This window comes from Pararge aegeria, chromosome 20, assembly GCF_905163445.1.
Source record: "Pararge aegeria chromosome 20, ilParAegt1.1, whole genome shotgun sequence".
Taxonomy (NCBI): Eukaryota; Metazoa; Arthropoda; class Insecta; order Lepidoptera; family Nymphalidae; genus Pararge; species Pararge aegeria.
Window position 1 is genome coordinate 11,712,159 of NC_053199.1, and position 25,606 is coordinate 11,737,764.

General features: G+C 35.2%; 1 protein-coding gene across 2 annotated transcripts in view; it reads right to left on the reverse strand.

Annotated features, from left to right (window-relative positions):
* The window catches only part of LOC120632604 (synaptic vesicle glycoprotein 2C-like), a 56,393-nt gene that overhangs the window by 26,751 nt on the left and 4,036 nt on the right, over nucleotides 1-25,606 (reverse strand). The window contains exon 1 of one of the 2 annotated variants that reach the window (XM_039902534.1): nucleotides 11,961-12,292. The exons of the other annotated variant lie outside the window; for it this stretch is intronic. The gene's annotated coding sequence lies outside the window, so the exon portion shown is untranslated. Of the gene's footprint in view, nucleotides 1-11,960; nucleotides 12,293-25,606 lie in introns of those variants that run through there. 2 annotated transcript variants of the gene reach the window in all.

The following is a 25,606-nucleotide window of genomic DNA, read 5'->3' on the forward strand; positions in this document are numbered from 1 at the left end:
CAAAAAAATAATAAATGTCTGAGAAAAGCTTTAGTAATCTTGCATAGCAGAAACTACGTCAGAAAAATGGTCATCAACTGCCTATACCTATACTTTTTAGATTCCCGTAGGGTGATTACGTATCTCACAACAGGCTTGCGACAGGCGTAACTCTCTCGAACTTTGCTGTCAAACGTTAATTGTGCATACAAAAAAAAAATACAAAAGTGACGTTTGACAGCAAAGATTGCATGATTTACGCCTGTCGCGAGATATGTAATTTACTGGTTTTGATTCACGGGTCAGGTAAAAAAATTTGTAGTCTTTTAGGAAATTCTCACACGCCCTAAGGAAATTGGCGGTGTTTACCAAAATCTCTAGCTATAGCGTAGTGGGCTGTGTGGTTGGCTGGTAATGAGTTGATAATGATGATTGATGACCTTTCAGTGTTACGGTTTGAATTATATCATCAGAGGCTTGACAGTAATCACCTAAAGCCCGTATAAATTATAGTAATAGGCTAATTTACTCGAGATTTACATTTAATAACTAATTAATAAACTCGATCGAGATATCAGAAAGTAGCACTTCCAGTGAAACTGATACTAATATAGGTGCAGTAGATCTCTTTGCATAATTAGCGAACAACTATATAGCCTTAGTACGAAATTTGCTCGAGGATTCGTCGCAATCAAGGATTCGTCTTCAAGTATGGAAATACTTGAACATAGGACTGAAATTAATCTTATTTTCAATGTAAAGCGCAAATTTGCCTATAGTTCTTTAACTCCGGCTTTTGAACGTTTTTTAAACAAAAATTACAAGTACCGTATAAGTGACTCTAAAACGAGTGACATTAGGTCCATTTTACTTAAACGATACAGAATTCAGTACTCGAAAACGACACCTTGATTGCGAGCGAGAAATTCTAGTACTAACTGTTTGATGCGGCAGGCGTTAGGAAGATCTTTGTAATGAACCTTGGCATTGTAACGTAGGATGAAGCGATTAAAACTGGTGTTGCATGCTTGATAATTAAATTGAATTGAATCTAAATTAAAACAGTATACATTACGCTGTAACATGGAAATTTATATAAATAATTATTTTTTAATCCAATTTACTGTAGTGACTGACATCAATGCCAATAAAGCTTCGTGGAAAATGCAGTTAATTATTTAATTAAGCTTTTGCTTTGGACCGAGTGGAATGGTTTCCACAGAATAAAAGTATCCGTGTAAAAATCGGTATCCGTATATCTTTACCATAGCAGCTCCCTAGACTACGGGCCTCGGTCAATGCCCACATCACAAAGCTGATCAGATGGGTTGATGATCACAGTTGATGTTAGTAGTATGACAGAGGACACTGCTGCCCATTCTCCTTTACTTTGCCTCGTACGACAGCCGCGGAAAGAGGCAAAATGGTATTCTGATCTGCCGTCACCTTCGGAAAACAGTACATTATCAACACGTTGACGGTCCGCTACAGGGCACGGGTTTTCTGTCAGAATGAGCAAGGTTCAGGCCGTAGTCCACCACGCGAAGATCGTATTGGTAGACTTCACACGCTTTTGAGAACGTTATGAAAACTCTCGAGCATGCAAGTTTGTTCACGATGTTTTTCTTCGGCGTTATAGGAATTGATATTTAAATTGCTTAAAAATAAAAATAGCATATAGCTCTTAATAGTTAGAAGTGCGTTCAGGGGATTGAACTCTCCGAAAGGGAAGCAGAAGTCTTACCCACTTAGGCTATGACAACTTACATTATAATTACATCATTATTATTTTAAGTATCCGTTTTCAAGGTTAGAAGCATTTACCTTTTTAAATAATCGCATTAATAATCACATTCGCAAGATATTTATCTTTACCATAATAAATGCGTTGTTAATCATGATTTTTGAAAAACCGATACAGATGCGTACGAAGGCTAGTATAATGATATGATGTCAGTTGGTAGATCGGGATCTAAGGGAGCATTCAGGGCCATTCATTCGGAACTCGGAAGTTTGAACAGTGTTTAAGACCGCGCGACTTTCCATTTGTTAGATAACTTATGTACATATATATGTATGTTACTTTAATTTGGTTGAATATGGGATTTAAAATTGGATTTGTTTTTGATATATTCTTTAAAAAAATCTGCTTTAAAATAAGACTTTGAATAGCGATTCAAGGTCTAATTTTTCTCAAGTGTTCCTAGTTTCCTTTTAGTTTTATACGATTGCTTTATTTCCCACCTAAATGTATACACGATCGACTTTTATCGTTTTGTATCTAAGTATAACATGTTATTTATATTACTATAAAACTGTCTGTAATAAGAATTTTGATGCAAATGGTCGTAAAGCAGACGTTCCGCAGTCAAAATACACTTTAGCCAACTATAAAAAATTTGAGGCACAATATGTTAAAGACGATAGGGTAGGTACACTATACTCTACTGTAGACACTGAAATGTTATTTTGTTGCTATAAATAAACACAATACTAGACATTTTACAATATTCTCTTTTCTTTCGCAAATAAACATACCTGCTTGTAATAATAGCTCAAGGGTCTGCATCTTTATTTTAGAAAGCAGACAGTGTGTTACGATTTATTGCTACCAAGTCTCAGTGAGCTACTCCGCATGGTTCTTGAGAACCTAAGGCCGCTCGCTAGAAACGTGTTTTTACCGAGCGGCCATGCTTCGGAGCGGATTATTTGTATAATAAGACTGATCAACTTTTACAAATTACTACTAAAACCTTAGGATAGCCCCATGTTGCTAGGAAACCATATCCGATCGGAAGAAACGCGTTTCTACCGAGCGGCCATGCTTCGGAGAATTCTATTTGTTTAATAAGACGGATCGACTTTTAGAAATTACATCTAAAATCTTAGAATAGCCCCATGATGCTAGGAATCCATAGCCGTTCGGAAAAACGCGATTCTACCGAGCGGCCATGCTTCAGTACATATTATTTGTTTCATGAGACTGATCAACTTTTACAAAATTCAACTAAAACCTAAGAATAGTCCCATGATACTACGAAATCATGGCCGATCGGAAGAAACGCTAATGATTCTCAAGCCAGTAGTTAAATAAACGGCGACAAAAATTCTAGATAATTTGATTATACCTACTTACTTATTTAAATAGTATAGGTAAATGAATGAACACGTTTTGTGCAAGTATCGGAGTTCGCACAAGTCTCAAAAAAATCAATTAAGTTAACAAAAATCGAGACCGTGAACTTTAGCAGTTCCAAGTTCGTTCCGCCAATTCAATTTTGACTCGTTCGTGAATCTCGTGAGATTTTTTAACATTTAATGCTGCAGCAAGATTTATGGAGACTAAGCGAAAAATATTTACATTTGCAAATATTTTTAGCGTGAGTTTATTTAGTGGTGAGTAGTTTAGGTAGCGGCGCGCAACCGCATCTGGTTAACCGTAAAAACTAAAAAGTTTACACTGCAGGTATTGGCAAACCTTTTTAGACCGCGATGAGATCCAATTCAAATACGATTTCACCGCTACTATAGAATCTGAATGTAGTTGTTTACTTAGGCGATTATCACACAGCCTGAGAGCCAAACGGAGAGAGCCTTTCTTCGCGGAAAGGTTTCAATCACTTTAAACAACAGACTAAACAGAATTTCCACATTGCTAAACCATTACTTATACTATATTAGTTATTCTGGGGTGACCGGTGGTCAGTGGCGTGCACTTCATGTGCACGAAAGCATTGCCTACCCTAAAATAGGAGCCCGGTGCACTTCTGGTGGTGTAGTATATCAGTATCCGGTAAAAAGTATCTCGTCTTCAGGATACATGCAATCTCAATGTCAAGTTTTGTCAAGATCAGTGCAATGGAGACACTCTTACATGCATCATCATCATATCAACCCATTCCCGACCTACTATAAAGCACGGGTCTCCTCCTAAAATGAGAAGTATTTAGGCCGTAGCCTGTAGCGGGTTGCTTGATTTCCCAGGCATTTGAGAACATTATGGAGAATTCTCAGGCATGTAGGTTTTCTCACGATGTTTCCCTGCATTATGAAAGCAAGTGATATTGAATTTGATATTGCAAATGATATTGCTTAAAACGCAAATAACTTAAAAAGTAAGATGTGCGTGACGGTATTCGAACTTGGCTATTTTTATCCATATAAGTCACTTGTTATCTATGTGTGTACTTTATGCTTTACCTTTAAGTTTCGTGCTTACCCTGCAACTGGTGTTCAACCAACGACGTGTTGAATAGAAAAATAAATGATTGTCTACGATGAAAAGTGGTTAGAATGATTCGAGTTGCTAACTTGCACACTAGCATACTTTAGCCGCTTCAAATAGAAAAAAGAAAGTAGAAATCTATTGCAATCTCATCACCTCAGACTTCTTGAAATGAGATAATTTAGATTTTTTAATTAATTATCCGGCCGCAGCATGATATTGCGCTGCAAAATAATTTAAGCTGTATGTTAAAATTTGGATCCGAGTTTCCATCAAATTATATTTTTTTCCGGCTTCATGAAACGATCGCTATTAATTGAATCAATACGCGCCACTTACCCTTGATATGGGATGCTTCTAAATACACCTAACTATAAATTAAATTTTATTATTGAATTTGATTCAATGGTAAAAAAATACTTTAGGTATTTTTTTACCATTGAATCAAATAGTAGACCTTGGACAGTGTTAATCTGTCCACTATTCATTGTCATGAGCTCACAGTCACTGTTATGAGACCAAAAAAATGTAAGCTTGGAACCTAGGGGTTAGAATGTTCAACTACGGATCACGAGGTCCTGAGTTCGCAATCCGGGTTGGATCAAAAATTATAAAAACTGTATATTATTACCAGCTGTCCCGGGGAACTTCGTACTGCGGATATTATCCTATTCCGGTCTAAGAAGAATCCGAAAAATCAAATATCATAAATATTGGTCCAGCCTTTCCGCCAAATGGTGTAACGAACACAACTTTCTTTTATATATACAGATACTGTAACTTTTCTCATGTTTTTTTTTATAGGTTGACTATCTTTTGTTAGCAATAATGTCGACTTTTTTACCTGCCTAATATTTGTAATTTTATTCTTGTTAAACTTTTTACTGTGCGTGGTGTGCAATAAAGTGCATTAAATAAACAAATATTTGTATTTTATGTACCAGACTTTTAGTCCCAGCCCGGGGTCAGAAATTAGCGGGTCGACCCCCGTCTCTCGGACAGCACTTAAAGCCTTCGGTCCAGGTAAAGATTTTCTCGTGTTAGTAGTAGTGTGCGTGGTGGGTCTACGTTCTAAAACCGTCACACCTATGAGAGGCGAAGCCCGTGCCCAACAGTGGGACGTTAATCCATAGATTATGATAATGATTATGTTTTATTTCTCAATGAGATAATCAAAGTATAGCTTTTTGTATTTACTCTGGTCATTAGAATATAATTAAATTAAACAGATAATAACACGCGAATGTTTTGGTAATGCGGTGTTTGACATTGTTACTTCATTAGCTGCGGTTAAAGGTGTGTATTTGTGACGGGTCAAGGTCACTGGACACAGATTAAAAAGAGGCAAGCGTAAAATCCGAAAAACGTAGTTACTCAGTAATCGACAGGTATGATGGGTTTTAAAAATTCATTTTCTACTTGCCCTAATACCACGATAGGTGGGTTCGGCACAACATGTTGTCTTTAAACTTCAAAGCGAATATTTATTCGGTTTTAGGCTTTTAGCACATTTTTACGACCGGCTGTCTGATCTAAACTCCTTTGGAGTTATTATGTCGGTTTTTGAAATTATAGCTATCTACTAATTTAAGACTAATAAGTAGGTATAACAAATTCGAAAATCCGAAATGAAGAAATCAATGATGCTGCCCAAATTATTAAAGTAGAAGAGCCAGAGTAAACGTACCTTAACTAATTGCGTAGCTAAATTGCAATATCAAGCTGCCTATTACCAGTTAAGCTGCGAAGGACGTTGTGATCCAGTGTTGAAGTGGTTTTGTATCTCAGCTATATGAGTCTCAGCGCATCAAAGTAGATTGATGAAACATTCGAGTCGCAGAGAGTAATAAAACACATGTAGAAGAAGACTGTAGTTTGAAAAAGGTGAAGACAGGCGACATCTAAAAATACCCGCAGGTAAATTTAACGTCCCAGGAAATCTGAATCCTTAGATTCAAGATTTGCTCGCTCGCAATCGAGAAGGCGTTTTCGAGTATAAAAATACGTGCACATCGGAGTAAATTGCGTCTTATTTGTATTTCGTTAAAGCCCAAATTTAGCTACAATTCTTGAGCTCGGGCTTTTTACAAAACGTTTGTAAAAAAATCAGAAGTACAGAATTTGCGATTTAAAACGAGTAGCATTAGATCCATTTCACTTTGACGATAACGAATTCAATAACTTACATAGCAACTCGCGTGGTGGTAATAGTACATCTATTAGCACCACGCGACTCTACCTTTTAAGAAACAAGTCTTTGGGGATTGCCCATAGAACTGAAAACTAAATCTTTGTACTGACATATATGTATAGACAGTATTCATATAGCTCATGACAAGCTTGTGGTGATGTTGACGTGAGTTCGCTTCTTGTTCATCCAACAAGTACACATATATATATCCAGTACAGATATAGCTCATGGCAAACGTTCGGTGACATTGACGCGAGTTCCATTCCAACCCAAAAAGTTCTCCACGCGCCTCAAGAAGTTTTCACATAAATAAAGACTACCAGATTCCACCTATTTTCTACAAATGTTTTTAAAAGATTTCTTTAAAGAATGATTAAAAAGGAAAATAAAAGTAAAATGTTCTATAAATTTTTTTTAAATAAAATTCCGACAAATAAGTAGTATATTAAATAGATAATAAGGGTTCGGAATATTTTCCGTATTTTTACTTCACTTGTATACTTAATTGCGATTACAGTCTATTGTCGATTAATGTTGAATAATCGTGGCGAATCTTCGCGGCAACCGCGTATCGTGTGTACATCACAATGGCCGGTTCGTTGTAGATTTTGGTGTATTTTCCTGTGAGACGAACTAGTACGTAGAATCAGTTTCATGGGTTTAGTTGACGGCTATGTGCTACTTGTTTATCGTCACATTTAAGCATACAATAAACATTAAGGTTCACCATCACATAAACCCATTACGGGCCCACTACAGAGCAAGGGTCTCCTCCCACAATGCGGTGACGGGTTAAGGCCGCAGTCCACCAAGCTGGCCCAGTGCGGATTGGTGGACTCCACACGCCTTTGAGAACATTATGTAGAACTCAGGCATGCAGGTTTCCTCACGATGTTTTCCTTACGCGTTACACGGCTAACATCTAAGTATCAGCCTAAAGTTCAAAGAATTTCTTACTAATTCCTAATTTATTCTCCTTCCGATTTCAGATCACAATTCTGCCGATTTATGAGTTATAATAATACAATTTTAGTTAGTAACAAGATTTAATAATTTTCCCCGAGTTCTTGTTTATTAAAATAAATAAAATCTACCGATTACCTAGACACCGGTCTATTGGAAGCAGGCAGTATGTGACATATAAAATACGGAACCACTTACGCAGTTTAACAACTCTCGCATACTCATATATTATTTCTGCTCTATCTTTATGTCTCTGTAACTACTTTTTCTTTGGTGTACAAAAAAAGTGTATTCATTCATTCATTCATACATTATTTGGGTAGAGTTTAAAAGGATCCTAACGATAGGATCTATGTTTTATATTTCCTCTAAATGACGCTAAAAAAACTTTAATAAAATAAAAAAATGTTAAGTATCTACATCCGAAATCCGAATAAAGATTCATGTTAGGAAATTGCTTAAGAATATCTTTAGTCTGTACATGCATGTATAGACTAAAGTTATTCTTAAGGTCGTTATTATGTTTAGGCTAGAATGAGTTTCTGTAAAGGCGTAAAGCTAATCGTCTGTCGTCTATCTAATTAATCTAAGCTAATTCGATAATTTATCGAGATGTTATGTTTATCAATTACCTGTTTTGCAATAACTATAGTAAGAGGCATAGTGTGGCATGCGTTGACAAATAATCGTAGAATATTATTGTTTATATTTTCAATTTTAGCTAAGCGGCTCCATAAAATCTTGATCTACAGCTATATCATAATACGCCTTTGGTTGCCTGGAAGAGATCACTATACAACGTGTCACCGAATTACGAATTAATGTTGAAGGTTACATTAGTATATTTCATAAGGAATCACCCAGAAAGGATATTAAATCACAAGAAACATATTTTTTTTTATACAAACAAATTTAACACATTTTAAGTGTGTTATGGCAACCCTACTGAAGATAAAAGACCGACACGCGCACGTACCTACGCTACGCGACGCGTACCTGATAAATTTACAGGAGTCACATGATTTTAATATTGCATGTGATGTTAGGGCTGTATCTGATTTCTTTCAGTAAAAACTATGGCAGTGGTTTACTCAAAAAAAAACCATTAGGTTTTCGGTTACACAGATAAGTCTTAAAGACAGTGCATAATGTTCCTCTAAAGCTGTGAAAAATTATTTCAGTTTTCATTTACACGTTTCATTCTTATCTTACTTTGTATTAGCATTTCTTTCTATGTTTAATTAAAGAATGTTCATTAATTCATTCATTTATTCAACGAATTATCGGCCCTCTTCTCCCTAGGACCCTGCCCTAGACACATGACAGATGGAAAAAATATAAATTCAAATTGAAGAGAAATAAGAAACGACAAACACAAAAGACTATACTTTGTGGCAAGCGCCATAGACAAGTTAGGTTTTATGACTTGTCTAGTGAAATCGATTTGTGAAAAGAGCGTACCCTTCCAAATTGGCAACCTGTCTACGTACATATTATAGGTAGGTATCTACTAGTAAAAAGTCTGATTCAGTGAGCGCCTTCCTCGTTATGGTGATTTGTTTATTATTTTTTACTTTACTTTTTTACCGTGAAAAAATTACAATGGATGGATTTAATTATTGGTTTTTATTTCTATTTCTTGCTTGTCACTTAACATTGTTAAACGTTGTGATTTTTTACCTAATCTCAGACTGACTTGATCAGTTCGTTATCATAATCTTAAATCATAATCTTTATTGTTATATAGATTGTTTGTATGTTTAAATACTACTAAATAGCATTAACAGCCCAATTTAATTAATTTGTGTTAGGAAACGCATTAACTGAATGTAAATAAAGAAGTATTATGATAATCAACTGTTAAGTTAAATGCATCATTAGTAATGAAAATAATTTTTGTCATTTATTTCTTACTATCATCATCATCATATCATCCCATTACTGGCCCACCCACAATGAGAAGGGGTTAAGGCCGCAAACCAACACGCTGGCCCAGTACGGATTGGTGGACTCCACACGCCTTTGAGAACATTACCGAGAGCTCACATTCATGCAGGTAATAAGTTTATAAGTTTAGTAATAAGTTTATTTCAATTAACAGTTACACAGCAAATTAAAAATAGTACAAAATAAGGCAAACATAAGGTAATGTGTATCATGAAACCCAAATTCGATAATACTGCTATAGTGCAAGACTGAGTCGCAGTTATGGTTTTCAAAACAAGTGATATTTTCATCGGTTTTTTATGAAGGGGGTAGAATATAATTCTCATAACTCTTCAGCAGCAGGGCTAGCACAGGCAGGAGAAAACAATTGTATCCCCCGACTATGACCCTTGACAGGGGATATAATTAACGTGTACTGTGTACACCTGCTTAATCACGGAATCATGGAATATTATTACACATATATTATTTGCATATTATTTCCACTTGTGCGCCAATGCTTTGAGAGTTGATAAATTTCCCGGGGCGATAACTGTCTCCTGCCCATGTAGCCGCGCTGTAGGTATTAAACTTGTCGCCAAACACACGCGTGCAGTATTTTTTTGTAATTTACTTACAAATTAATATGCAAATAGAAGCCTATCCCTTTCAAGATAAACGCCACACAACAATGTGTTTAATCTTTTCGCCCGACGGAAATTTTAAATGAAAACCTGTCTCATACTGGCTTGATAGATTGCGTTAGTATTTAAACTCATGTGTAGGTAGTTAGATACATTGTGTCTACCTGGCGCTGTGGTGAGCAATGTGGTCTTATAAATAAGAGTTAACGTGTTCGAAACCCGGGGATATTGACGATTTATAATATTCTTTGGTCTGGTCGGTTGGGCCGTGGCTAGTTACCATCCTACCGACGGAGTCTTTGCCAAACGATTTAGGTTTACGGTATGATGTAACGTAGAAACCAATTAGGGATTTGGGTTACATATAACTGCCATAAATCTAACAGGTTAGCCCGTTACCATCTTAGACTGCATCGTCACTTCCCAGCAGGTAAGACTGCAGTTAAGGGCTAACCTGAAGTGAAATGAGAAAAAAACGATACAACAAGCAACTAGTATGTCAGCCCGCTACTATTTTAAATTGCATCATTACTTACTACCACGTGAGATCGCAGTCAAGGACTACTTATAGTGGACGAAAAAAAACAAAATTTAACTTTAACACGTGTATGTAATACACCGTTTGAATTGTGTTATTTATTTATACTTGGGTATGACTGTAATGTTTTTTTACTACAAGTCACTTGTATTTGTTTATTTGACCACTATTAAAACTAATATATTTTTTCAATATTCCGCCAAATAAGTAATTTGAATGCGAAATAATTTCCTAGTTATTCATAATTGCAGATATAATATACATACAATAGCTTTGTTATTTATATCGACTAGAGTTAGGCAACCGTAGGGAAAAAAAAAAAGTAATGCTCTGTCACAGTTTAAGCGTTAGGCAGTGCCCAAACGTGTCTATGCAATGCACAAATATTTTGGATTGTACTTATCTAATAGGATTTAGAGTAAATGTTAAACCTGCTTCATCGTAAGTCATCATCATCATCATCATCAACCCATAACCGGCTCACTACAGGGCACGGGTCTCCTCTGAGAATGAGAAGAGTGTATAAGGTCGTAGTCCACTACTCTAGCCCAGTGCGGACTTGGACTCTACACGTATTTGAGAACATTATGGAGAACTCTCAGGCATTTAGGTTTCCTCATGATGTTTTTCTTCACCGTCGAAGCAAGCGATGTTATGATTACATAAAACGCACATAACTTTGAAAAGTTCGAGGGGCGTTCTGGGATTCGAAATCGCGCCCGAAAACAAATAAAAGCGGTAGAAGTGAATGTATGTGCATTTCGAAAACGATTTTTAAGATTTAGATTGAACTCATATAACTAAAGTGTAATATGCAAATCCACCACCTATTTTGCCCTCCCCTAAAGTTAGACTTTTCATTAAAAGTATATGTATACTTTATTATATCAATCAAAAGAAAAAACACTAAAATCGGTTAACAGTAGGCGGGTGTAGCATACGCAGACAACAAATCAAATAAACACCTCTATTTATGGTCGCTTTTAAATTAAACATTTGATTTAAAAAATCAATAACATCTTGGTCTTTCAAAACAAATGTATTTAGTAATAGTGGATAACAAACTAGCCCCAGGGAGCCATTGTGAAAGATTATTTGTGTCCAGCAGCAAACTTTTGCGTTATGGACCAGTCAAACTCTACATATTTATGGTGTGTTAGTAACTCGTATTTTTTTTTTGTAAGGTAGGTACATATTAAATTATTAAACAGTTACAAATGAACAATAAGATTAGTCATGACTAAAATCTTAATTAAAAATACAGATTTGAGTTAAGTAATCAACAAGCGTGGAATATAGCTGTGGTAAACATAATACCTAGTTAACTCCAAAAACAATGTGGTTATTTCGTAACAATAGACGAAATGTATAGGAAAAAACAAACAAATTTTGGTGAATAAGTACTTAATTTTTTTTCCATAAATTTGTTATATTAATTTTAGTAAACAGATTAATAGAGTAACTAATGTGTTTAAACTAAGGAAAGTTACTTACCACAGTAGCAATTTACGAGGATTAAGCGAAAGATCACTCAATTCCCGAAAAGGGAATTATCTCGTAAAGAAGTTCTTTCAGTGAAAAATGTTCTGTAAATCACATGAACAAGAAAACTCCCGTCAAATATCACTTGAGGTAAACATTTCACGTCACTTCCAGTCCTTAGTACCTGCATAAGGTGCTCTGAGCCTTCTTAGAGATCAATGTTGGGTTTTTAAAATGAAAACATCGGTAGCGAGTTAATAAAAAATAAAAAAATAAGGCTTTTTACAAGGCGTGTTTTCATCGAGATTGAGCGCGAGTATATGGTGATTGAAGGCACGCGCGCTTGCCTTAGCTACTGTGAACGCACTATTCGCCCCACCTTGGAGGCTTGATGATATTGTATCTGACAATTATCTCGTATTAGCTGACATTCAGTTCCGTAGTTTTGTCAACACTTAGGAAGTGTCATCTCAATAATATTTTGCAAGCCATCTTGATATAACTATCAATTAATTATTATAATCAAAATAATATGACGATTATTACAAACAATAAATTAATTCACACAGCTACGTTAAATTCTGAGTACTTGTTTAGGATTTTCAAATAATTAAGTAGGTACTATGTAATATCAGATCTTTCCTATAGGTATACATAAATCTGTGCCCACAATATGGTGAATCTGACTTCTATAGTGCCCAGAGAGATCTTTATTATAGGTACACCTATAGTTATTATTAACCCTTTAATCAAATAAAGAAACTTGCGTTTTGATGCAGTGTAGCAATATGAGTAGGTTATCTCGATAGTAACAACTTAGTTATTAAGATTAAAAAGTGCCATAAAGTGACGCAATTGTGCGTAATTTATGCTATAATGTGAATTTTTCATTCAAAAGATATGAAAAAAAAAACATAAATAAAGTTATTTATTAACGTCAATATATAATTTCTATTGACGCTTCATTATGCAGTTACTAGGTTATTTTTAAGGTTTTTTATATTTCTACTGTTTTAACTATACATATATATGTGTCCTAACAGACTTCTAGAACTTGTGACTTATAGAACTCTCAGGCATGCAGGTTTCACGATGTTTTCCTTCACAATTTAAAGCAGGTTATATTTGAATTGCTTAAATTAAAATCAAATTAAATATTCTAGTATTCTTGGGCATTTCATTAACTAAGATTATAATTGTCCTTTTAAGTCTATCATTCAGATAAATACTATAGAATAAATAATGGGCCAGCATGGTGGACTACGGTCTCAAGCCCTTCTCATTAATGACAAGGTTGCTTGGAAGCATCCGGCTCCGCTTTCATCTCTCACAAGATAGAAAAATTAATGTTAAAATGTAAATTGTTGATGTTGGAAAAGAGCAACTGCTGAGTTTCTTGCCGGCTTCTTCTCGGAGCAGTCAGACTTGACGTTTCAAAAGTGCTTATATTAGGCCTACTTGAAATAAATGAATTTTGAATTTCATTGTTCGAGGACACCCGTGCCCTGTAGTAGGCTGGTAATGGTTTGATATGATGATGATTGCTTATTATTTTGTTAACATTATATTATTTTTTCGCTTGCTAAAGCTTAGTTTACGTACCCCAATCGCTAGGCCGCGTATTTTGTTCGTATTGTGGAACGGAACGACAGCTGCAAGCGTAACATTATTTATCAATAAATTCTATAATAATTAGCAGGATCTTCACTCTTTTCTTCTAATTTCTGCACATGGGAACCGGGGCGAGTAACTTGTGTTGCATAAATCAAATGCGATGCATAAAATCAATAAAAATGTCTGATTAAAACCAACCCTAACTAATATAAAAAAATGATGGATCCATCAGCCAAATATTCTTTTGTTTTCAAGACTAGAATATTATTATACTCGCATAGAACTGTAATTACACGCAAAATTATAAAACATTGTGTCTTTATTTATTTAAGTGGGCACATGGCCTGCAGAATATTTAAGTTTGGAAATTAGGAACAAAGAGTTTCTTATCAAAACAATACTGGAACGTACGCCAAGTAATGTTATTTAGTATTCTCTGATCTAATGATCCAGACGTCTGTATGAACAGGGTAATGACTAATGTGTTTTCAGAGGCTGCGATTTAAGGCGAAAATTGTATGCTCGAAGACGTTGTTTCGTGACCTACCTGGCGCAGCAGTGAGTAGTGTTGATTTAAGTGAGATGTCCCGGGATTGATCCCCGACTAGGGAAAATTGGGAATTTATAATTGCTGATTTGATCTACTCTGGTCTGTTGGGAGGCTTCTGCCGTGGCTAGTTACCACCCCACAAACAAAGACGTGCCGAAAAGCGATTAAGCGTTCTAGAACGTGTCGCGTAAAAGCCAAATCATGATATATATAATGGTATTAATCATGTATATATATATATATACCCTTAAAAGGTTAGCCCGTTATCTTTCTCTGTTTTTATGTTAGACTGCATGATCACTCATCAGCTGGTGAGATTACACTCAAGGGCTAATTATAGTAAAATAAAAAAAAAATATTATTAGAAAAAACATAATAATGTAAGATAAATAAATTAAAGGAATATAAATAAATAACACTCCCATTCCACAGTTTATTTCTCGTACATACAACCTCATAAAACATGCCTTTGTCGAAAACATTCAGACACACGCACACACGCACACACGCACCCATGATCTCGATCCGTCCGCGAAGTCACCGTGGATCAGGCCTGAAACCAGCCCTGCACGCTTAACAGTTTTTTTATCACTTTCTATACATGGCACCCACCTTGTTTCTTTTATTATAAGGTATATTTTCGCTGAATTAACGGTTTTTTTTTTTTTTTAAATAAATAAATATATCAGCCCCGAAGTAAGCGAAGCTTGAGTTATAGGTACTATGATAACTATTTAATAATTTTATGAATAATATACATAAATACTTATATAATATAATAATATGCAGATAAATACCGAAACACTGAAAAACATTTATATTCATCACACAAACATTTACAAGTTTCAAACTCACATTGTTTTCCTTAAATTTAAATCGATTTATATTTATTTGCTTAAACGGTCCCTCTGAAAGTACGGACGAAGTTTAAACCACCAGGCTATCACAATAAAAAAAAAATACTTACAGAATTTTAAAGAGAGATAGAGTCAGTTAGAGGTAGCTCTAAACGTTATCAAAGATTTCAAATAAATATTGGTTTTATGCTTTGTTTAACAATATCTTACACGCTGATGCTAGCTTAAAAGTTTTACTACTTACAGACTAACTGTACATTTAGTTTACCTATTGTAAACTAACTATACATTTAGTCTACCCATACCTATAGTAAAGTAATTGTACAGTTAGTCTGTGTTTAAAATAAGATGAACTAGCGACCGCAGTGGCATTGGCTAAAAGACTGCGCTCGGTAAAAATAAGCTTACGTTTTACCGCCCATATTTCTGGTTTATACTTTTCTACGTTTCAACAGCTTTTTAGGATTCCGTGACAAAAAATTGCCGACGGGACCAGTGGCGTGCACAGAGTTTTTGACCAGGGTATGCATAAAGAAGGAAAATGGCATAAAATGGAAAAATCCTTCCCTTTTATGAGTAATACAAAATTTTTAGGGTATGCAGTGCTTGTGTGCATGTGTGAAGTGCACGCCACTAAACGGGACCATATTACTTTGCCTTCGCTGTAAGTCTTTCTGTCAGCGGACCGTATAATTCCCAAATCTTAATAGGCAGAGTTATAATTTGCACAGTAACGTGCCAATTATCTTGTACACAACTGTCTAAACTTATATGGTAGATCTGAAAATACTAGTGCTTTCTTATTCACATTCGGATGGCACAACTTTAGGACCGGGTTAGAGATTTGTGTATGCGACATATCGGCGGTAATGTGTATTTCTTTTGCAGTTATATCAAAAAATAAAAAATAAATCAAAATTAAAGGTTTGGATTATAGGTGCTTTAGATAAATAACGTCATCACCAGTGCCAGTGGCGTACATTTCATACATGAACAAATGCACTGCCTAACCTTAATTTTTTTACTCGGTCAGAATAAGGGTCTTTCCATATTATATCTTCTTTCTGCTCTACCCTTGTCCAAAACCATTTGCACGCCACTGTTTAATACTTTTGTATTTATCAACTTGGCACGGAATCCTTCGAATGCAAGTCCAACTCGTGTTTAGCCAGTTTTTTAGTGTTAATATCGTAAGAGTTACGCCATTTCCTAAAATAAAAATTCATACGAACATTTTAATTGCGAAAGTTTTGCAACTGATTGAAAAATTGATTAGAAACCAGAACCCCAATTATCATTGATACGAGTTTGAAGAAAAAAAATGAGTTTATGTTTACAGTAAGTCAATATAATCTAATTTTATTAAAGTAATGAACAATTGAAATATAATTTTTTTTTATAGCTGTTTTTATAACTAATATTACATCAATTATGAGTAATGTTATTGTATGTATGTATATATATAAATATCTAATTCTATTTTTGTAGTGTTTATATCTTTTTTATTGCACCACCTACCCTCACATCAGTGGCGTGCACTTCATACATGCACAAGAGCACTGCATACCCTAAAATTGATATTAAAACTCGTATATGAGGAGATTTTTACAGTTTTATACAATTTTCCTGCTTTATGCATACCCTGGTAAGAAACCCAGTGCACGCCACTGCCTCACATCTATGTTTGTTGCCTTTACCGACTTTCGTTGGCTGGAAGAGATCGTCACCTGTAAGGCTACCAAATTACCTCTTGCTCTTTGTTTATATCTCTATAACTAGAATGAATGAATGAATACACTTTTATTGTACACCAAAGAAAAAAAGTAGTTACAGAGATATAAATACATATCAAGAGAGTACAATTTAGTGGAACTAACTACTTTTTTCTTTGGTGTAGAATAAAATTGAATTCATTCATAAATTGAAAATCGAATATAAATAATTCTTGTTGGTATTTAACAATAATATATTTATTGGTTGTCGTCTAGAAATGATTTACATAAGGTAAAATGTGGTTCGTACGCATAAAGTAAGAAAATGATAAAAATTGCCAACGGAACAAAATATAATGCACTAGCTTCAGCCTGTGGTCTTACTTAAATTATGAATTTGATGAAAATTATTAAGAAATGTCAAAAGTCCAATAGTTACAGCTACTTCAAAACACTAAAGGTCAGCCTTTATTCTTTTGGTTTAGGGAACTTTTTGTTTTTAGATTGATAGAACCCAGAGCGGTATAGCAAGTTAAAAAAAAAGATTTAGTGAGTAGGTTCTAGTATTGCTTAAAAATAAAATAGACGTTTTCGACTGATCACATGAGGAAACAGGTTCAAGAAAAAAAAAAGAGGCCATTTTTGGCACGTTTTCCACTGATCGCCTGAGGAAACTGGTAAGGATCAGAAAAAGAAGCCATTTTTGGTACGTTTTCTACTGATTACCTGAGGAAACAGGTAAGGAACAGAAAAACAACCCATTTTTGGCAAGTTTTCCACTGATCACATGAGGAAACAGATAAGGAACTGGAAAAGAAGCCACTTTTGGCACGTTTCCCACTCATCACTTGAGGAAACAGGTAAGGAACAGAAAAACAAGTCATTTTTGTTAGGTTTTCCACTGATAACATGAGGAAACAGGTAGGGAGCAGAAAAAGAAGTCATTTTTGGCACGTTTGCCACTGATCAATGATGATCTGTGAAAACAAGTTAGGAACAGAAAAATCTTTAATCCAATCTGAAGTTACAAGATGAAGGATTTTGCAAGTATCTACAGCGCATTAAATACAACGCCCACGGCTGCTGAGTTTGTGTACAATGAACACGCGGCATATGGCATGTGCTATACGCCTCATGTTCAGATTGGACTTTATACTCCTTTTGTGATTATTTTATCACCTTAGAGCAAGTTCTTAGATATCAACAAAATTGGTTAACAGCATAGCTTTCAAAGAGGTGGGTACGGTTAGGTAGGTACTCTAGGTCTAAGAAACTGTGTAGGAACCTACGGTTTATTTTATCCATAAACGACAAAAAAACATTTTCGTGTTTTTTTACTCCACTACAAATTAGTTCTTGACCATCAATCTCACCGGGTGGTATTGTTGATGGAATCTAAGATTGTAGTAGGCTAATCTGTAATGGGGAGATAGCAGGCATTTTAAACCTATGAGCACCCCAATTGGTATCTTCGCAGCATCGTACCGGAAAACTGCCAACGTCTTTGTCAGTTGGGTGGAAGCTAACCACGGCCGAAGCCTCACACCAGACTATATTTGACGGCCGAGTGGCGCAGTGGGCAGCGACCCTGCTTTCTGAGTCCAAGGTCGTGGGTTCGATTCCCACAACTGGAAAATGTTTGTGTGATGAACATGAATGTTTTTCAGTGTCTGGGTGTTTATCTGTATATTATAAGTATTTATGTGTATTATATTGATATTGAATATTCATCAGCTATCTCAGTACCCATAACACAAGCTACACTTTGGGACTAGATGGCGATGTGTGTATTGTCGTAATATATTTATTTATCATTTATTTATATAAATATCAGAAATTATAAGTTCCCAAATTGCCCAAGTCGAGGATCGAACGGTACTCCACTTATAAGACCACTGGGCGCACCAGTGAGTCCGTCAATGTATCAAATGTTCTTTTTATATTACTTGAGACCACTGTGTAAGGTTTGCTTTTCCAATAAATGTCACACAAACAGCAATGTATCAAATGTTTTGTATATTACGTAAACTACATATCACGTGCATCGACCTAGAGGAGTGCCCGCCGCTCGCACAGACCGGTCCATCAAGGTGAAGGTTGATATCAGATGGAGTGCATGCATAAAAAGTTGGTACCATCGACGTTTTTAAATATAATTTTATGAACCGAAACATTGTCGCTATTGTCGGATCGTAGCTTTTGCATGAAGCCGATAGGGCTTCATGCAAAAGCTACGATCCGAAATATTGTCTCTAGCTTCATAAGGAAGCTATGTACCAAAGTCATAGCTAACTATTGGCTTTACAAGAAGCCATGATCCGAAACATAGTCGCTAACTATTGGCTTCATAAAAAAAGAGTCCAAAACATAGTCGCTGACTATTAGCTTCGCAAGTCGTAGCTAACTATTTATTGGCTTTATAAGAAGCTATTATCCGACATATTGTCAGTAACCATTGGCTTCATAAAAAAAAGTCCAAAACATAGTAGCTGACTATAAGGTTCATAAGGAAGCTATGTTCCCAAATCGCAGTTAACTATTGGCTTTAGAAGCCATGATCCGAAACATTATCGCTAACTAATGGCTTCATAAAAAAAGTACAAAACACAGTCGCTGACTATAATAAGGTTCATAAGGAAGCTATATTCCCAAATCGCAGCTAACTATTGTATTTAGAATCCATGATCCGAAACATTATCGCTAACTAATGGCTTCATAAAAAAAGTCAAAAACATAGTCGCTGACTATAAGGTTCATAAGGAAGCTATGTTCCCAAATCGCAGTTAACTATTGTCTTTAGAAGCCATGATCCGAAACATTATCGCTAACTAATGGCTTCATAAAAAAAGTACAAAACACAGTCGCTGACTATAATAAGGTTCATAAGGAAGCTATATTCCCAAATCGCAGCTAACTATTGTCTTTAGAATCCATGATCCGAAACATTATCGCTAACTAATGGCTTCATAAAAAAAGTACAAAACACAGTCGCTGACTATAATAAGGTTCATAAGGAAGCTATATTCCCAAATCGCAGCTAACTATTGTCTTTAGAAGCCATGATCCGAAACATTATCGCTAACTAATGGCTTCATAAAAAAGTCAAAAACATAGTCGCTGACTATAAGGTTCATAAGGAAGCTATGTTCCCAAATCGCAGTTAACTATTGTCTTTAGAAGCCATGATCCGAAACATTATCGCTAACTAATGGCTTCATAAAAAAAGTACAAAACACAGTCGCTGACTATAATAAGGTTCATAAGGAAGCTATATTCCCAAATCGCAGCTAACTATTGTCTTTAGAAGCCATGATCCAAAACATTATAGTTAACTAATGGCTTCATAAAAAAAGTTCAAAACATAGTCGCTGACTATAAGGTTCATAAGGAAGCTATGATCCTAAACATAGTCGGTTACTATTGCCTTGTCCGTAACTATATTGACTGCATAAGAGAGCTATGTTCTGAAATCGTCGCTTACTATTAGCTCCGTAAGAGAGCTAAGATTCGAAACATAGAAGCTGTGTGTTGGTACTTCATGACCACTATGACTTTAACATGAACGTTTACTATTTATTGGCTTCATTAAAGCTGTGATCCAAAACATGGTCGCTAACTATTGGTTTCAACTTAAATCTATGGTCTAAAACATAGTTGCTTATTATAGACATAGCAAAAAAGCTTTGAACCGAAACCTGGTCTCTAACTATTGCTTTCAGAAGCACCATAACACAAGCCATAACACAAACTACGCTTACTTTGGGGCTAGATCGCGATGTGTGTATTGTCCTCGTACATTTATTTATTTAATGAACGCGCTGAAATAACGCTATCTACTGGCATCACAAAGAAGCTATGATCTGAAACATACTAATAGCTACCTATTCGTAGCGTAAGAACACTTTATCACAGAACAGTTGATAGATGAATGTCCGCCTAGCTCATTCTGCTAATGTCTCACAGCATGGCACAGACTTTCTCTGTCTTGAGAAAGGTTTAAAAGCATAGACCCACCAAACCGCTCCAACGCCTGTTGGCGGGCTTCTTTCAACGTATTAAGTTACTACTAGTACTACTAGTAAAAAACGCATCGTACGAATACATAAATTAATAAGCAAACCAGTCTTACAGTCGTAGCCAATTTAATATATACCATACAGTATTAACTTGTCTTAACACGTGATATGAATAATAATAAACCAAGTTAAACTGTACTTAATTGTAATACAGATTCGAAATGTAAATAGAATATGTTTAATTAGTTTATATATACGTAAACTAAGAAATTTCCGGCGGACTAATTTCATCAAAATTTTACGAACTATAAATTAAGGCATAACTATATTGGCTGCAAAATCACGGAAGCTGTCCTGTTTTTAATTGTTAAAGACGCACCTAACTTAGAAAAGTTAGATGTGCGTGCTGGCATTCGAACTCTGCCACTAAAAGTAAAACCGAAGTCCTTATCACTAGACTATCACTGCTCTTCGTATATAAACAATAGTATAACTTTTAAAAATATTGACAGGCCTCCCTCGTATAAAAGCAGTAGCATAACTTAATAAATATTGACAGGCCTCTAATCGTAGGATCCTTTAGGATATGTTTCTAAGTGCAGCTGCTTCTAATGAAACAAATGCCTACATTTCGCTACACTGATAAAGTTTAGTATGTAGCCTGTAGGTAGGCATAAGTATCTACGCTAGTGCATTAGGAAAATTCCTGTAAAACTAGTCGTAAGTTGGAAATAAATAACAAATAGTAATAAACAAATACCAACAAACTATAAGTGTGGTAGAAGACCTGAAATCAGGGACCTTAGAATCGGGGTAAAAAAAAATGTATGGCAACACTTCTCAAATATGCTCTGTCTCACAAGCGGCACGCCAACCATTCGTCTATTTACTTCTCTGTAACTGTTTAATAAGTATACGCTGTTCCATACAAAAAAATGGAGTATCCCTTGGGACCTTTAAAAAAAATACAATCCGTTGAGGGGAGAAAAATAGCAACACATTAAATAACAACAGGTACACAGGAGCTTTATGCATAAAGGTAGATAACGTGAGAAATGATTTTGATTCAGGGGCACTAATGAAATGATGAAACTGTAGAGGTACATTACACCGTCTTGATTATTTGTATAATTAAGTACAATGAAACTTCTGGATCGCTTATTATTATCTTCAATTAATTATTGAAGATAATAAAATGAAATTATATTATGATTAGCTATCCATCTTAACCATTATGCAAAGGGCACGAAGCTACCATTTCTTTCTTAATTTAATAATTCTTTTAATAGAGTGACGGAGGGTGGGTCGATGAAATAAGGATAATTTTTTTTTATAATTTTTAATTGATGGACCAAGAAGAAAGCCCACCTGTGTCCATCCACCAGATGCGTAGGTGTTTTAGATTCATGTGCCGATAACACCTCCAACCACGCCCTTCAGGCCAGCATTGCGACAATTCTTTGTAGCGGCAGAATTAAGTACCTAAGCATGTGGTAGTACATCCCCGGACGAGCTCTGTCACAAAAATGCTCTACTACTACTTTATATATGCAAGTGGCGTGCACTTCATACATGCACAAAAGCACTGCATACTCTAAAATTGAAATATAGCTCGTATAGGAGGAGGATATTTTCCATTTTGTGCAATTTTCATACTGTATGCATACCCTGGTAAGAAACCCAGTGCGCGTCACTGATATATGCAATATTGGTTATTCCTATCCCTATCCCTATCCCTTCTAATATTCCTACTAATATTATAAATGACAATGAAAGTTTGTTTGTTACGCTTTCACGCAAAAACCACTTTACCGATCCTCATGAAACTTTGTACACATACTCTTGGAAGTGTTAGAAGTAATATAGGATGCTTTTTATCCTGACATTATGCTCGGTTCCTTTGGGAGAGGGGATGAAAGTGTTTGACGATTTTACAAATAAATTTAATAAATTTTACGACTAACGGGAGGAATCTTTGCATCGTTCGAGTCCATACAGGACTGGAGAGTAGCTATAATGCAGTCGTATTTACGCTTGCCACATTGCGCATTTACACTGCGCCAGTCGGCTTGACGGCCGACTGGCGCAGTGGGCAGCGACCCTGCTTTCTGAGTCCAAGGCCGTGGGTTCGATTCCCGCAACTGGAAAATGTTTTGTGATGAGCATTAAGTGTTTTTCAGTGTCTGGGTGTTTATATGTATTTTCTAAGTATTTATGTATATATAATTCATAAAAATATTCATCAGTCATCTTAGTACCCATAACACAAGCTACGCTTACTTTGGGGCTAGGTGGCGATGTGTGTATTGTCGTAGTATATTTATTTATTATTTATTTACGAGTATATCGAAACCGCCGCCTCAATGTCATGTTTTTAATCAACTATATTTTTTATTGTTTCTTGAAAACTATTTATTAATGAAAGAATAAGTATATATAAGCGAATTTGTAAAAATCCAAATAAATTTAATAAAATATCTGACCAATATGAAACACTGTACTGGTTTTGTAAATATTTATACACATCGCAGTACTTCAAAAAGGCTACATTCGTCCGTTTGGGTGTGACGAGTATGATGTAATCTTGTTAGTCTAAATGTAACTTTATAGTATTACTAGCTGTTGCCCGCGACTTCGTCTGCGTTTGATTTTGTTTTTAAAGTATTCAGTATCGCTAAGCCTTAAATGAGTATAGTTGTATATACATATAACATGTGACTGTCAATTAATTATAGACAAATAATTTGCAATAAAATAAAATTGTGACTTTACTTAAAGATCTAAGCTATCCTATCTCTTAAGTTGGACCAGACTGCTCACGGTGTGCCAATTTAATTTAAAATCGGTTCAGTAGTTTAGGAGTCCATCGCGGACAAACATCGTGACAGGAGATTTATATATATTAAGATTTGAAAAGATAAACCCTCTTTAGTCTTTGTAATGCGTATTTTTTGTTAAAAACGTTTGTGGAGTCACACGGCTGACTGTATTAAAGAATAAGCTATTCTCCGCATTTTCCTATACGAAAAAGTGCTTAAAATATCGAGGTTATATCGAAAATTAAATAGATAAAATAAAAATTCAGTTGTAAAATTTAATAAGATTTTCAAATGCTTTCTTTGGTCTGTAATTCACTAATAAAACATATCAACCAACAAATAGGTAAACACCCAAAAATAGATAACTAGCTGCGGCCAAAGCCTTGCACCAGACCAGAGAAATTATAAATTCCCAAATTCTCTCTGCCGCGGCCGGGGTTCTAATCTGGGACCTCCACTTATAACCACAGCGTTCTATGCTCCGCCAGGGAAGTCATCAACTCGGACTTGGACGCCTTAATAATAAGTTTATGTACTTTTAGTACAATTTTTTTAAACAAAAAACCTGAATATCATAACGAGTAAATATCAGTTATCATAATAGTTCAGTTATGTAGGTAACCTACCCATCGGGAAGCAAAATTTTTTTTAAATAATACTTCAAAACATAAACAAAAATATTTTAACGTAAACAAATCAGGGAGAACGTGTTAAGTTATTAAACAAGTCATACTGTTATCTAAACAATAAGGAAACTTTAAATCACATGGACAAATAAATCCAAACCTGATTTGAATATCCTGCATCTGTGTACTATGTTTGTTAATAAAAACAGTAGGTAATATTTATTCATTGATAAATATATAATGGTTTAAGTAATTCCACGAATATATTAAAAAATATATGTGGACTAACGTAAGCAGTTATACTCCAGGTCTTGGAGTAAATCTCAAATGGATTTTATATACACATTCAAATAACTGAGTTAAACAATATAATAAACGAGATCAAATACTATGAATTTTAAATAAATAAATAAAATAATCATAATGAGAATAATTCTTATTGGATACCAACTTGCATCACCTTGTTTATATCTAATGTCATCATACGTTTTAATTTTTCAGCGCAATTTATCCTTAGGTATATAAATTAAGTATCATCGATTTTTATAAGGTACCATAAAAAGAATAACTTTATAAAAAAATATTTAAAAACCTAGTCAATACCTTTTATTTGATACACATTTTGAGAGATTTGTAAAAGAAAAACAATTCGCTGTTTTGTGTTTCGTTAGCAACACTCCCGAGTCCCGACCTATTCCCGATTCAAACAAAAAAAAAACAATTTCAAAGCCGACACGTCAGAGACACACACACATATACAAACACGCACACATACTTACACACACGCACACACACACGCACGCACACACACACGCACGCATAGCCATGTCAAACTTATAGCATCCCGTCGCTTTTGCTTCGTGCGTCGGGGGTTAATAAAACCGGCCAATGACGAGTAAGATTTATGCACTCAGTCCCCCAAAATCCTGTTTTTTTATCATCATCATCACCATATCAACCCACTACAGCATACAGGCCCACTTCAGGGCACGGGTCACACAAATCGAAGGGTTTAGGCCGTAGTCCACCGTTCCAGTGCGGATTGGTGGACTTCACACGCCATTGAGAAAATTTTCCTTAAGTGATATTTCGATTACTTAAAACGTTTTTTTTATAATAATTTATGCAAAACAAGCATCAGATAAAACCTAGTGCAAGATGTGCACTAAATATCCAAATAAAACGCTTCGTAGGTATATATCTAGGACCTATTTAATTATCACGTTAATATTGCGCAAATTACTATGATTCGATAATTTGATCTAGCAAAATAGCTTTAATGGTTGGTTAGAGTAATTGTTGTCTCATTGTCGCAATCCTTTGAAGATGAATCCATTTTATAGTGGGAAGAAGGTTTTTTAATCGAACTTAAAAGGTATACATGATAAACAAATAAACTATAATCAGGATGTTAGAAAAGTTTTCCGTGTAATTACCTGATGACAACGACTTTATCCACGTGGT